Source organism: Dicentrarchus labrax, unplaced genomic scaffold (genome assembly GCF_905237075.1).
Source record: "Dicentrarchus labrax unplaced genomic scaffold, dlabrax2021, whole genome shotgun sequence".
In the NCBI taxonomy this organism is placed as follows: domain Eukaryota; kingdom Metazoa; phylum Chordata; class Actinopteri; family Moronidae; genus Dicentrarchus; species Dicentrarchus labrax.
In genome coordinates this window covers 23,970,196-23,984,663 of record NW_026136702.1, presented here as the reverse complement: position 1 = coordinate 23,984,663, position 14,468 = coordinate 23,970,196, and positions in this window count along the sequence as shown.

Below are 14,468 nucleotides of genomic sequence, written 5' to 3'. Positions count from 1 at the left end.
AACGTCATGTCAGGTGCTTTCTGTCCTGCTGGTAAATGTGGTCAAACTGCATATTACACATCTCAGAGCGGTGTACAGTACATACTCGGACAGTGATGACACCTGACGGAATGTGATGGTCACAAGCTGCGTGAGCTCACTGTCCACCAATCAGAAGCAAGAGAGTCAGGTGTAGAACTCAATACAAAGTTAGTTACAAAGTGATTTTGAAATTCAAAGATTTTTTCGACACCTCAGCTATGTTTAATACTTACCCTTCAACTTATAGTTGAACAAGCAAAAAAACAAAGTGTGATGTATAGCTGAAGCTCATGTAATGTCCTTAAGTATTTTTGCAACACATTGTCACTTCTAACTCTTAAAATACTGCCGCTTGGCCCTCTGCTTTAAAATATTCAGTTGTAGGTGCCCCTTAATATCATTTCTGAACCCACAACTAAAAACAGAACTTAAATTAAGTAAACTTTATAAAATATGAATCTCATGGTGGTGCTAGAGGAAAATCAGATGGTTACCAAAATCAATCCTCTGGGGACCATGACCACGGTAAATCATTAAATGGGTGTTGAGATATTTCAGCCAAAGTGGGGGCTGGCCAACCGACCAATTGGTATTGCCATATCTACTGCAAAGCCACAACGCAAAAATTTTTCCAGTCTTTTAAATCTTACAAACTGTGCTGTTAAAACACAATTTGCTCCAACTGCTTTTACTTCAGTGCTTGTACAATGTGTACACAACACTTCAGCTTTGCACTCATTTCATTCAGAATTTTCACTTCAGTGGACTTCAGCTCCTTTTGTTTGACAATTTCAACTCCTTTTAGTGCTTCCATCATTCTGACACTTATTTTCTAAATATACTGTTTATTGTTAGGGGACTTTTTGCCTTTATTTGACAGCTCAGGACGGACGAGAGAGAGAGAGAGAGAGAGAGAGAGAGAGAGAGAGAGAGAGAGGAGATGACGTACAGCAAAGGGCGACCCATGGCTGCCGCAACAAGGACTCAGCTTTGGTACATGGGACGCCAGCTCCACCAGGTGAGCTATCCTGGCTCTCTATATAGTCAACTGATTTTTACTGACTCTAATCAGTGCTTGTAGTTTCATCCAGCACTTCCATTTTCACTACCACTTCAGTGTCTGATGGTATTTTTAAAAAAAATTCTTTGACCAACCTCTTGTTATGTGCCTCTCATGTGTGCACGCACACACCTTCATTTGACACACCTTCCATAAACTCAGAACAAAATATGTTTTTTGGTTCTATAACACATTCTTACTGGCAACATGACATATAATATATATATATTATTATTATTATAATTAATATATATAATATATATTCGCTTTTATATCGAGAATAATTATGACTATTAATAAACAAACTTGATCATGTTTGACAAGATTCTGATAAAAGTTCTGATTAGCTGATGGTCTCCTCCAATCTCCATATGTAACTATTTTTAGTGTGAGAGCTGATGTAGCATAGAAAGTTCTGATAAGCTGGTAACAAAGCAGGTTAAGTAACATGTTCTCATTGAAGTCTTGAGACAGACTTAAACATACAAACAAAATAAGTGAACAATGATACAGATAATATGACAAAAGTAAAACTGCCAGTCAAGAAGAATAAAGGCCTATCTAGAGTTACAGAAAAATACAGACATTACAACAATCAGTGTATAATGATAGAAAAATAACAAAATTAACAGTAGTCTGCTTACTTTTGTTCTTTTAGACCTTCACATCAAAACCGAGCCGTCACTCAGATGTTTGCAGCCATGTTGTTCACGTTTGACCCCTGTATTCCTCTGGAAGTGAATTCATAGCCACAAGCTATTTTTGAACCTGACCTTGGGACTGAAATAGATGGTAAAAGGGGCAAATTGTTTTGGATGGGGACCTTCAGAGTTAGCGCACAGTACTTTTACATCAAGCTGTAGATGTGCTTGTCATAGCAGAATGAAGTTCAGTGTCTTGCTCAAGTGCACAACAGCACAAAAGGGCAGTGTCGAACCTCGACCTACAGGTATGACACAATTGAGCGAATAAAGAGCAGAAGAAAATGATGTTGTGAATCAGCAGATGCTGTTAAAGTTCAGGGGGCTTTCAGTAAAGAAACTCTTATATACGAGTACTTCGCAATAGCAAATACATTTTGAGAGAAATTTCACCTGAATTACATCTTTTAAACTGACATAATAAGGAAATCATTTTTAATGAACGTATCAATCAGCAAGTCCAAAAATGTTTATACAGAACATACCCGCAAAATGTTCAAGGACTGACAATGTATTTAATTAGTTTTTCCTACAATCTGTGCTTGTAACTACTAAAACATCTTTTTTTGTGTTGTGTTTGAGAACTGGTTAGAGGGGAACTCCAGCACAAGGTCAGTTTACAGGAGTAAACCTCATACTGTATGTGAAATAAGTCAAACCTTTTGTGTCTCCAGAGGGAGCTGTATGAAGTCTGTGTGTGAAGTGTTGGTTAAAGACTAAAAGTTTGAAATTGGAAAAAATCTGGGGATGTGGAGTTCTTACCAAACCTCTGCAGTAGGGTTGTAAGAAAATATTGAAAAATATTGTATTGTGATATTTTATTTTGTGATATTATATTGATTCTCAGACACACTGTATTGATTTTTGTGTTTAAACCCCCAAACGCTAGATAGCAGTGTTGTAAACTGAGGGCTTTGATGTTGGATGTTACAGGGACTGTGAGAAATAACAAATGCAGATCAGAATGCAGATCTAGTTGCATAAAAAAGTTCCCTTTTTTAAACTTCCCATTCTATGGATACACAACTCAACTACACATAGAACACAGAGCTAGTGTTTATAGGCATTTTAATGTTATATGTTTAAGTAAACTGACAATAAATACAGACATTTATATACATTCACAAGTGAGTTTCAGTTTTCAGAGACGTTAGCTGCTCTGACAAAAATAGGACCAGCGTGTGTAACGTAGCGGAGAACAGACCCGCGATTGAGACAACAGCAGCCGGAAAGTGTTCAGACCAGATCTGGTAGACATTTGCTTGGAGTGTTTTCTACCAGTAGCAGCACTTACCATAAATTATAAACAGGCATGAAAAGCAATAACTTCAATTTATTTTTGTGCTGTGATGAAGCCTGTGATTGCTTTGGTGACAGCCCGATCAGGAACAGCAAGATCAGGTTGTTGCAATTGGCACTAACAGTGAAACTAAATAAAAAAGGTGCAGCTCACCAAAATAAAGTCCCTTGTGCCTATTTCAGCTGCCGCTCCCTCCTCCCCAACCTTCTCTCATAAAAGAGTGTGTGAAGATGACACTATCTTTGTGTGTGTGTGTGTGTGTGTGTGTGTGTGTGTGTGTGTGTGTGTGTGTGTGTGTGTGTGTGTGTGTGTGTGCGTGCGTGCGTGCGTGCATGCGTGTGTGTGTGTGCTGAGTTCCTGTGCAGCCTGGTCAGCAGCGTGCCGGTAGTCTAAGACTGGTTCAGTGTTAAACCCAGAGGGATACATCATAGGATTCTGTAATTATAAATAGGCCCCATGCAGAATTCCTTCTCTGGAAATATATCTAGTTTACTCTATTATTAGCCGTGTAAATCCTCCTCTCACCCAGTATCCTCATTCGAGGGGTGGGGGCACTGCATCTGTGAGATCGATTGCAGCGCCTCAGCACTGTTTACGAGTGTGTCATCGTATGAAGATAATCCTTCACTCAGAGAGACAAACCGTCCGGTCGTAATTCACGATGCTGTTTGCTTTCTGACAAGCGCCTGCGGGCTCCGCAGCCCCCCGACTGTCCTCTATCCATCCGTCTGAAAGAGCTGTAACTCTGACAGGGATGAAATTTAAAGGTAATTTGTCAGGCCACTAGAATAGATATGAAGCAGGCGAATGACAGCAGAGATGGGATGAGATAAAATGTGACATGAAACTTATGTTGGTGGAAAGATGTTGCTCAGTCATGTTCGTGAAAGGTGCTTCAGCTACGGGGTTGTAGCATATGTGTTAGTTTAGATTAAATGGTCTAGTATCTCAAGGAATTACGCCCGCATTGGACGGTTTCATCCCTCACGATTTACATTCGGTGTCAACGTTCAGTGCCAGTGAAGGAAGAAGAGTGACATTTATCTAGCAAAGCGGAAAGTCAAAGTAAAGGTATGGACTGGCAGAAGGGAACCAAAGTGAAACTGGAACTTCAGCTGTTCTTTGGCATTTGAGACCCACAGATGCAGAATTTTATCAAAATAATTCATCCACGTGTTTTAGTAATTTAGTAAGAAAGGTACAGTGTTTAACATATTTACAGAAATTAAATACAATGTAAATAGGTCTGTTTGCATTAGTGTATAATAAGAAAATAAAAATGAAAATTAGAGTTATGTTTTCGTTATCTTAGAATGAGCCATTTTTATCAACAGAGGGAGCGGGCCGCCTTCATGGTTTCTGCCATGTTTCTACAGTAGCCCAGAACAGACAAACAGAACACTGGCTTTAGCTGTGGGGGCCGCACTAGACCGTGTTGCTGTGTTGAATTTCATGAATATTGCAGGGAAACGGTTTCAGGATCTCCATCTCTGAATCTGACTTACAATATTTTATGACCTCCGTATCTTCAGAGTTGAAGGAAGCTGTGTCCTTGCCAAAAGCCAAAAGTCATTATGCAGATCATCGAAGAACTCACGTAAAGCAAGTAAACTGAATAATTGTTCGATTAGTAACTGTAATGTTACTGAATTTAGGGACCCCACACTAGTGCTCAGTATTATGGTATTACAGCTCAACCTCAACATTCTACTGCAATAGGATTTCTCATTACATTGTGAGAGCTGCATTAGCCTTTCAACTACAACACTGATGCACGAAGATGCTTCAGGACCTGTTGGTTCAGGTGTCCCCTACAGGACATAACTCATGGAAATAAAGTTTGTTGCTAAGCAGCACCGGCCAAAACTTGGTTTACTGGAAAATAACTTATTTGTTGCCAAGCAACATTATCTTGTTGGCTGTGCTGGAACCTCTGGGAAATACTGAGGTCTTCAGTGTAGGGAATACAACAGTTTAACTGTTTCAAATTATGACTCATGCTTATTAACATGTCCATCTCTACTGTGACACAGCAGAGCTACAGTGTCAGAGAAAAATTCATGAGTAAAAAAGTTCACATTAAGATAGTCGTTAAGACAGTCGTTTGTTGAGTCTTAGTCCCAGGTTGCCAAATGCTATGCTGGAAATGAGACTCTACAATCAACTATCTTCAAGCCACCAACCCAAAGTGTATTTCTATCTTTCTCAGCTCTGATTGGTTGTTTTCATTCAGGCTCGGTGGATTCTTGCAAATGCCATTAAGAGCACTAGAAGGAGCCAGAAGATTTTTTCACAGATTATCTGTCTCATGTTCTACTGTCAGGATATAGTGAATTGACCTTTTACATCTACAATCTCCGTGGGTCACCTTCCATGGAGTCCGCCATGTTTCTACAGTAGCCCAGAAGGGAAAAACCAAACACTGACTCGAGAAAGGGGTATTGCATAGTATGTACTTCACACTTGGAGGAGGAGGGTGAAGTGAGGGAGTTGCGATCTGCAACTAAATAGCTAGATACCATTAAATCCTACACACTGGACCTTTTAAAATGAATCAAACAATCATGATCAAGATAATAGCAGCAAGTTATCATTCCCAGGGCGTCAAATACAGAGGGTTTGTAAAGCCCCTCAGTGTCTCCATATAGACGCGCAAGGTACCCTTCAGCGTCAGTTTGAGACACCACAGGCTTTCATGTAGCGGCAATGTAACCCGTCCGCGTCAGGTGACATACTGTAAACAGCGAGTTTGCGTAAGGAAGAGGTTGGAGTGGATGGATGGGTCAAATGATCACAGGACTTTCACCCAGGAGACGGCTGTTTTTGTCCAAACCAAAAGTCAATATGGACTTAAAGTTTAATGTTTCATAACATTACATGCTGAGGTTTTTTCCAAGTCCCACACTGTACTCCCCTACAGGAGCAGAGTCTGGGAGCTGCTTTTTTCTCTCCTCCCCTCTCCTCTTGTTTTCTCCCCCCCCCCAAGTAATTTCCCCACGGGATTATTAAAGTATATCTGATTCTGATTCTGACATACATGATTTACATCACAGCACGTGTTGCTTTGTTGGCTGCAGTGGTCTGTGTGGATGTGGGGCAGTAGGGGTCCGTGGGCAGACTGGCCATCTGGCTTGCTAATGACCTCCGCTGGTGCTTCTAGAGCTTCTCAAGACCAATAATGTTTGAGAACTTTCTTAATTCATCATCAATTTTCATCACACTGCTGATATTCACAAACTACACAGTTGATTTCTTGATTCAAATATTTGTGTATTTTTATTCTCGGAAGTGAATTTTGTGGCGAACTCACACAAGAAAATAGGAAAAAACTTTCTAATATAGTCTGCCTTACAGTCTATTGACTTGGAAAACACAATGCATTATGGGGCGGTTAAGTATGTGCAGTAAACTCACACTGTATACTCAGAAATTCTTCTATAATCTATTGTAATATAGACCCAGGTGTTTCTTGCATACACAAAAGTCACATACTATACTATATAAAGATCATCGGCTTTACCACTCCAACGTGTTGTCGCTTGCACGTTTGTGAAAGGATGTTGTGTGTTCGACACAGGCTGTTTTGATGCTGCAGTTTATGACGGTGTGAGAATGAGGTCAGCTTGGATGTTGTGGCACGAGTCCGAAGGGATACAAGCTGTTGGACAGTCCATCTGACCTGACCCCCCCCCAAATATAAACACTTCCTGTGAGAGCACTAATAGAGCTTAAGAGTGAAGCATCTCCGTGTGTATTAATAGACACAGAGAGCTTGATGGCAGTAATGAGGGTCTTTAAGATAGTGGAGATGTTTTGAGATTAAGCACAGGTGGTGTCACACACACGTGCACAAACATGCATACACTATACAGGCACAGGCACAGGCACACACACACATGCACCCATTAGCATGGACCCCCATAAAAGTTGCTTATCAGGGAGATTCCCTATTCATGGTCACAGTGTGTGTGGCTGGTTTCACTCGCAGACATGTGATCATCCATATAAAAGTGGGGGCAAAGTTCAAGTGCAATGAACCGGCACCTGCTATAACCACACACACACACACACACACACACACACACACACACACACACACACACACACACACACACACACACACACACACCACCCTGTACAGTTATTTCTGGCTGACACCTCTGATGATAAACAATCCATAATCCTCCTCTAATCACCCTCACGCCTCAAACGAAGCAACTCTGAAACCACCCTGCAGCAACACACAGTGGTTCAACATACAGTTCATTAACTGCTGGTAACAACTCAAAGAAAGACTCAAATAAAAATATAAACTCAGAGAAAATCTGAGTCTGATAAAATATATATTTTATTTTCAGGCTTGTTTCCTATATATATGTAATATAGGACATATTATGCTCACATGAAATTTAATAATAGTAATAGTGTTTTAATAAGGGCTGGCAATGTTTAGTACAGACTTTAAACTGTATATGGTCATACTGCTCAAATTACAACTATAATTTAGTTGTAGTCTTGCATATATGTACACATGTATTGTGTATTTCAAAATATAGCAATAACAGCACTTTTCATACATACATGATATATTTGAAAGATAAATGCATACATTTTATAACTTAAATCTGTTGTTCTGTATATTAAGAAGACATCCAGCCTGCCAGATGATAGAGATAATAAAATAATATTAATAATATTACTCATCATTTTTTTTCTGTAATCATTCCTCCCATACTCTGAAGAGTGGTGTGTCACATATAAACAATGACAAAAAAAAAAAAAAAGACATTGCTAAGTAGCGTGGGATCATGGTTGTTGTCTTTACCACTACTGAAGTTCATGTTCATTGTTCAGGAAGTTTCTACCGGGAGCCCAATAATCCTCCTTTAAAAACACTATAGGTCCAGTGTGTAGCATTTAGGAGGACCTACTGTCAGAGATGGAATATAATATTTCAAATTTTGTGTTTTTGTTACCTTACAATGAGCTGTTTTTATCTACCGAGGGAATCCACCATGTTGAACCACCATGTTTCTACAGTAGCCCACAATGGACAAACCAAACACTGGCTCTAGATAGGGTCTTTTTTGATTTTCAAGAGTTTCATGGCCACCGTAGTTTCTACTACACACTTGGAAAGCGAGAGGTATTCACCTGGTTGCAATCTGCAACTTCACCACTAGATGCTACTAAATCCTACACACTGGTCTTTTAATCATTTTTAGTTCCTAGGAGAGAGGATGTTGTAGCAACATACACTTAAGTTGCTTCTAAACATGCTGTGAACAGACACTGGTGCTAAATCAAACATAGAAGGAACAATCCTCTGGCATGTATTTGTGTGTGTGTGTGTGTGTGTGTGTGTGTGTGTGTGTGTGTGTGTGTGTGTGTGTGTGTGTCTCTGGTGGTGTGTGTTTTCATGGATCTGTGTCCACAGGAATGCCAACTGCTTGCCATGAACAGGTGGAGCGGGCGCAGTAACGGGGCGTCAGAGGCCATGTGGTGAGGAAAGGCTCGCCGACACCAAACAGCAGCTTCAGATGGCTCAGTGCTGATCCTCAGGTTCAAGGTTAAAGATGGAAGGGAGGGGAGAGCTAATAATGATCAGAATAATAAAGCAATACACTGCCAGAGAGACACACTTGTTGTGACATGAGATTTGTGTCATACCAGGTAAGGAATAATCTTGGTTTATTCCAACTTTGTTTTTTTGTTTTTCATTTTGTCTGTCATTCTTATCAGCAGGATAATGATCTCATAACTCAGTTAAGTAAGATCTGGGAACACACTAACATGAACAGTTGGATGATATGGTGAGTATAGTTTTTTCTCTTTTTGGATTAATTAAGTTATAAGAATCAAGTTTCTTATTTAACACAATTTCAGGCTCTAAGGAATTATACAATAGTCTGCTTGGAACAATGACCTCTGATATGTCTTTTTCTGAAAGAAAAAGTCTAATTTCCACATTAAAATCCACATTAAAGTCATCTACTCCTTCTACCTAATTAAATATTCTCTAAATATGCAAATGTTGTTGATTTCTAAAGTTTTCCTGCTGGACACAAGATGTCACTGTAAAGTCCATTCTCAGTGGATGTGCACTGCTGGCTTCAAGTTTCTAACTCACACTGTACAAGTTGCATACTGGACCAGTATGTACAAGGTACAATTTTCAAAATAAAATACCACGTGCAGACTCGTATTTCATGCTGGATCAACACTGAGGCACCAGGCCAGAAGTCAGTCAGTCAGTCAGTCAGTCAGAGGCAGGTTAGAGGAGATTTTAAGCGGAGAAATACATCGTTTTGTTTCCTTTTTAAGGACAAATTACACAATTAAACAATGTATGGCAGGTAATGTGCTCTGAAGATTCTCTGCTACTGAAACGCTATTGGTGGGACTGGGATTTGAAGATGTGCGGATCATGGAGTCAAACCTCGATGCAGACGGGACGATATAAAGCGGTGGAATTTTTGAGTAAAACTGAATTTCAGGCTGCGTTTTATTCTAGTTTTACTATGGTAATAAAATGTTGAAATGTCAATCTGTGAAAATGTATACATAAATAGAGACGGTTCATAAAGTCAGAAAAGTGACTTAGCAATGTTAGATATACTTCTAAAGTTTGCTAACATTATCCACCATAAGCCACTGGTGATACCAGGGCAAGGGTTTGTCTTTTCTCACTCAGGGATTTAGCTTTTCATTTATAAGAGCTAGAGCAAGCATTATGCAATGAAATGTGAACACGCTGGTCGAAATTTGTTGTTTTGCTCAAAAACTTCATCAGTGTGGATGTTTGATCCCTCTTATCCTACAGACTGCCGCCCTGTTGCCCACGAGTATAACTGCGGTCAAAGCTGCAGCGTTGAGGGAACTCCACGCACTGGTGCCCATCACACCCTGTAAATAATCCCACTTTGGCATTTTCTGACTCAGCTGCTGTTCAGCTGCCGCATGCTTCATCCAGTGGGTTGGGCACACAACCCAAACATTTCGTGATACTGAATTCAAAACCAGGTTAAATTTAAAGGGGACAGCACAAAATGGCCAATCTGTGAGTGTTGACGGGGCAGAGATGCTGGGAATTCATGCAATTTATACATGGTTTTAAGTCCCCTTTCAGCTGATCTGTGCTCAATGGTGATGAAGATTTTGACCAATGTGAAAAGCTATTTTCGATTTAGTCTTAGTATTTAGACGAAAACAAAAAAAATTGTTTTAGTTAGATTTCACAAATTTTTAACCTTCATAGTTTTAGTCTAGTTTTGTCTTAGGTTAGTGTTCAGTTTGTTCAATTCAATTCAATTCAATTTTATTTGTATAGCGCCAATTCATAACAGAAGTTATCTCAGGACACTTTTCAAATAGAGAAGGTCTAGACCGAACTCTTTAAAACATTATTTACAGAGACCCAACAGTACCACCATGAGCAAGCACTTGGCGACAAGGGCAAGGAAAAACTGCCTGTTAAAAGGCAGAAACCTAGGATAGATCCTTCGGCTCTAGGTGGGTGGTCGTCTGGCTCGACCAGTTGGGGTGAGAGAGAGAGAGAGAGAGACAGAGAGAGACAGAGAGAGAGACAGACAGACAGGTGCACAGCAACAACAGTATTGTTGGCAATCCAGCAGGACCATGGCAGGAGGCTCCACCAGGATCGATAAGAACCTGCGAGAGGAGAAAGCACAAGAACTCCGGGGAAGAAGTGAAGTTAGTAATATGCATTAATGGAACATGAATGAGTGCAGAAAGAGAGAGGACGAGAGGAGCTCAGTGCACCATGGGAAATCCCCCGATAGTCTAGGCCTATAGCAGCATAACTAAGGGATGGTTCAGGACTCACCTGATCCAGCCCTAACTATAAGCTTTATCAAAGAGGAATGTCTTAAGCCTACTCTTAAATGTGGTGAGGGTGTCTGCCTCCCGAACCACAACTGGAAGCTGGTTCCACGGGAGAGGAGCTTGGTAACTGAAGGCTCTGGCTCCTGTTCTACTTTTAGAGACTATAGGAACCACAAGTAGCCCAGCATTCAGAGAACATAGTGTTCTAGAGGGGTAATAGGGTACTATGAGCTCTTTAAGATATGAAGGGGCCTGACCATGAAGAGCTTTATAGGTGAGGAGGAGGATTTTAAATTCTATTCTACATTTTACAGGGAGCCAATGCAGAGAAGCTAGTACAGGAGAGATGTGATCTCTTTTTCTAGTTCCTGTCAGTACTCGTGCTGCAGCGTTCTGAATTAATTGGAGCGTTTTAATGGACTTATTGGGGCAACCTGATAATAAAGAGTTGCAGTAATCCAGCCTTGAAGTAACAAATGCATGGATTAGTTTTTCTGCATCTGTCTGTGATAGGATGTGTCTAATTTTTGCAATATTACGTAAATGAAAGAAGGCAGTCCTAGAGGTCTGCTTCATGTGGGAGTTACAAGTCAAATCCTGATCAAAGATAACTCCAAGATTCCTGACAGTGGTGCTAGAGGCCAAGGTAATGCCATCTAGAGTAACTATATCTTTAGACAGTGAGTCTCTAAGGTTTTTGGGGCCAAGAACAAGAATTTCGTTTTTTTCTGAGTTTAACATCAGAAAATTGCAGCTCATCCAGGATTTTATGTCCTTAACACATGTTTGTAATTCAGATAATTGATTAATTTCATCAGGCTTGATCGATAGATATAACTGCGTATCATCTGCATAACAGTGAAAGTTAATGGAGTGATTCCTAATAATGTTGCCTAAAGGGAGCATATATATAGTAAATAGTATTGGTCCAAGTACAGAACCTTGTTGAACTCCATGACTAACTGTAGTATTTATTGAAGATTCATCGTTAACATGTACAAACTGCGAACGATCTGATAAATATGACTTAAGCGGTTCCTTTAATGCCAATTTGATGCTCAAGTCTCTGTAAAAGAATATTATGGTCAATGGTGTCAAATGCAGCACTAAGATCTAATAATACAAGTACAGAGACAAGTCCATTGTCAGAAGCAATCAGAAGGTCATTATTAACTTTAACTAGAGCTGTCTCTGTGCTATGATGAACTCTAAATCCTGACTGAAAATCCTCAAATAAACTATTGTTATGTAGAAAGTCACACAACTCTTTGGCGACTACCTTCTCCAGAATCTTAGAGAGGAAGGGGAGGTTAGAGATTGGTCTATAGTTTGCTAAAACCTATGGGGCAAGAGTGGGCTTTTTAAGAAGGGGTTTAATTACAGCTACTTTAAAGGACTGTGGTACATATCCTGATAATAAAGAAAGATTAATCATATCCAGTAAAGAAGTGCCAATTAAGGGAACAACTTCTTTAAGCAGCCTAGTTGGGATCGGGTCTAATAGACAGGTTGATGGCTTCGATGAAGAAATGATTGAAGTTAACTGATGGAGATCGATAGCAGAAAAACATTCCAAATATATATCTAAGTTTACATTAGCAAATGTCCCTGAACTTGGAGAGCCACTGATAACTGTTGATGGCAGTTGGTGATTAATTTTCTCTCTAATAGTAATAATTTTATTATAGAAAAAGCTCATGAAGTAGTTGCTACTTAAGTTTATGGGGATATGTGGCTCAATAGAGCTGTGACTCTCTGTCAGCCTGGCTACAGTGCTGAAGAGGAACCTAGGGTTATTCTTATTTTCTTCTATTAGTGCTGAGTAATGGGCTCCTCTGGCATTACGGAGGGCCTTTCTATAAGTTTTAAGATTATCTTGCCAAATTGAGCGATATTCTGATAATTTGGAAGAGCGCCATTTCCTTTCAGATTTCCTAGCTATTTGTTTTAACTGGCGGGTTTTGTGGTTGTACCACGGTGCTAGTCTCCTATGTTTTAATAATTTCCTTTTCATCGGAGCGATAGAGTCTAATGTTGATCGTAGTGAGCCTGCAGCACTATCGACAAGATTATCAATTTCAGAGGGACTAAAGTTGTTATAGGATTCCGTTAAATTCAGACATGGCATTGAATTAAACACTGAAGGAATCTCCTCCTTAAATTTAGCTACAGCACTGTCAGATAGACATCTGCTGTAGGAAGTTTTGCCTAATAGCTTATAATCTAATAGTATGAATTCAAAGGTTATTAAATAATGATCAGATAGGAAAGGATTATGTGGGAAGACTATTAAATGTTCAATATCAATGCCATATGAAAGAACGAGGTCAAGAGTGTGATTAAAACAATGAGTTGGTTTACTTACACTCTGACAGAAGCCAATTGAGTCTATTAATGATATAAATGCATTACTAAGGCTGTCATTGTTAACATCCACATGAATATTAAAATCACCTACAATAATTACTTTATCTGATTTAAGCACTAAACTTGATAAAAACTCTGAGAATTACGATATAAAATCAGAGTACGGTCCAGGAGCGCAGTACACTATAACAAATAGAACTGGCTGCAGTGTTTTCCAGTTTGGGTGAGAAAGACTAAGAACAAGGCTTTCAAATGAATTATAATTTAGTTTAGGTTTAGGGTCCATTAAAACGCTCGAATCATATATGGCTGCCACTCCACCTCCTCGGCCAGTGCCTCGAGGAATGTGAGTATTAATATGACTGGGGGGGGGTGGATTCATTTAGGCTAACATACTCCTCGTGGGACAACCAGGTCTCAGTAAGACAAAGTAAATCACTGTCATGATCTGATATTAATTCATTCACTAAAACAGCTTTAGAGGACATGTCATCACTGATCACATTGGGCAGGGGTCCAGAGAAAACTACGGAGTCCGACATAGTTTTAGCATACTTACACACCGACTCCACATTAATTTTGGTGACCTCCGATTGGCGTAAACGGGTGTCATTACCGCCGACGTGGATAACAATCTTACCATATTTACGATTATCTTTAGCCAGCAGTTTTAAATAGGATTCAATGTCGCCTGCTCTGGCCCCAGAGATACATTTAACTATGGCCGCTGGCTTCGCTAACTTCACGTTTCTGACTATGGAGCTGCCAATAATCAGAGTTGGTTCCTCAGCGGGTGTGTCGCTGAGTGGGGAAAATGTATTGGAAACGTGAATGGGTTGATGGTGAACTGTGGGCTTCGGCGTTTTAGTCTTCCTTCGCTCAGTCACCCAGCCTCCCTGTCTTCCCGGCTGCTCAGGAACTACCGGGGGATCTACTGGGGGACGGCTAACAGAAGCTACCTTCGGTCAGACCGCACCGGCTACTGGGGGCTGGCTAACTATAGCGGCTAAAGATATCTCTGTGGTGTGGTGCCGTTCCTCTAACTCACTAAGCCTCGCCTCCAGTGCAGTAAATAAACTACACTTAATACATGTACCATTATCTTTAAAGGAAGCAGAGGAATAACTAAACATCTGAGACACTAAACTAAGCTAGAGTGTATGAAAAACTTTGA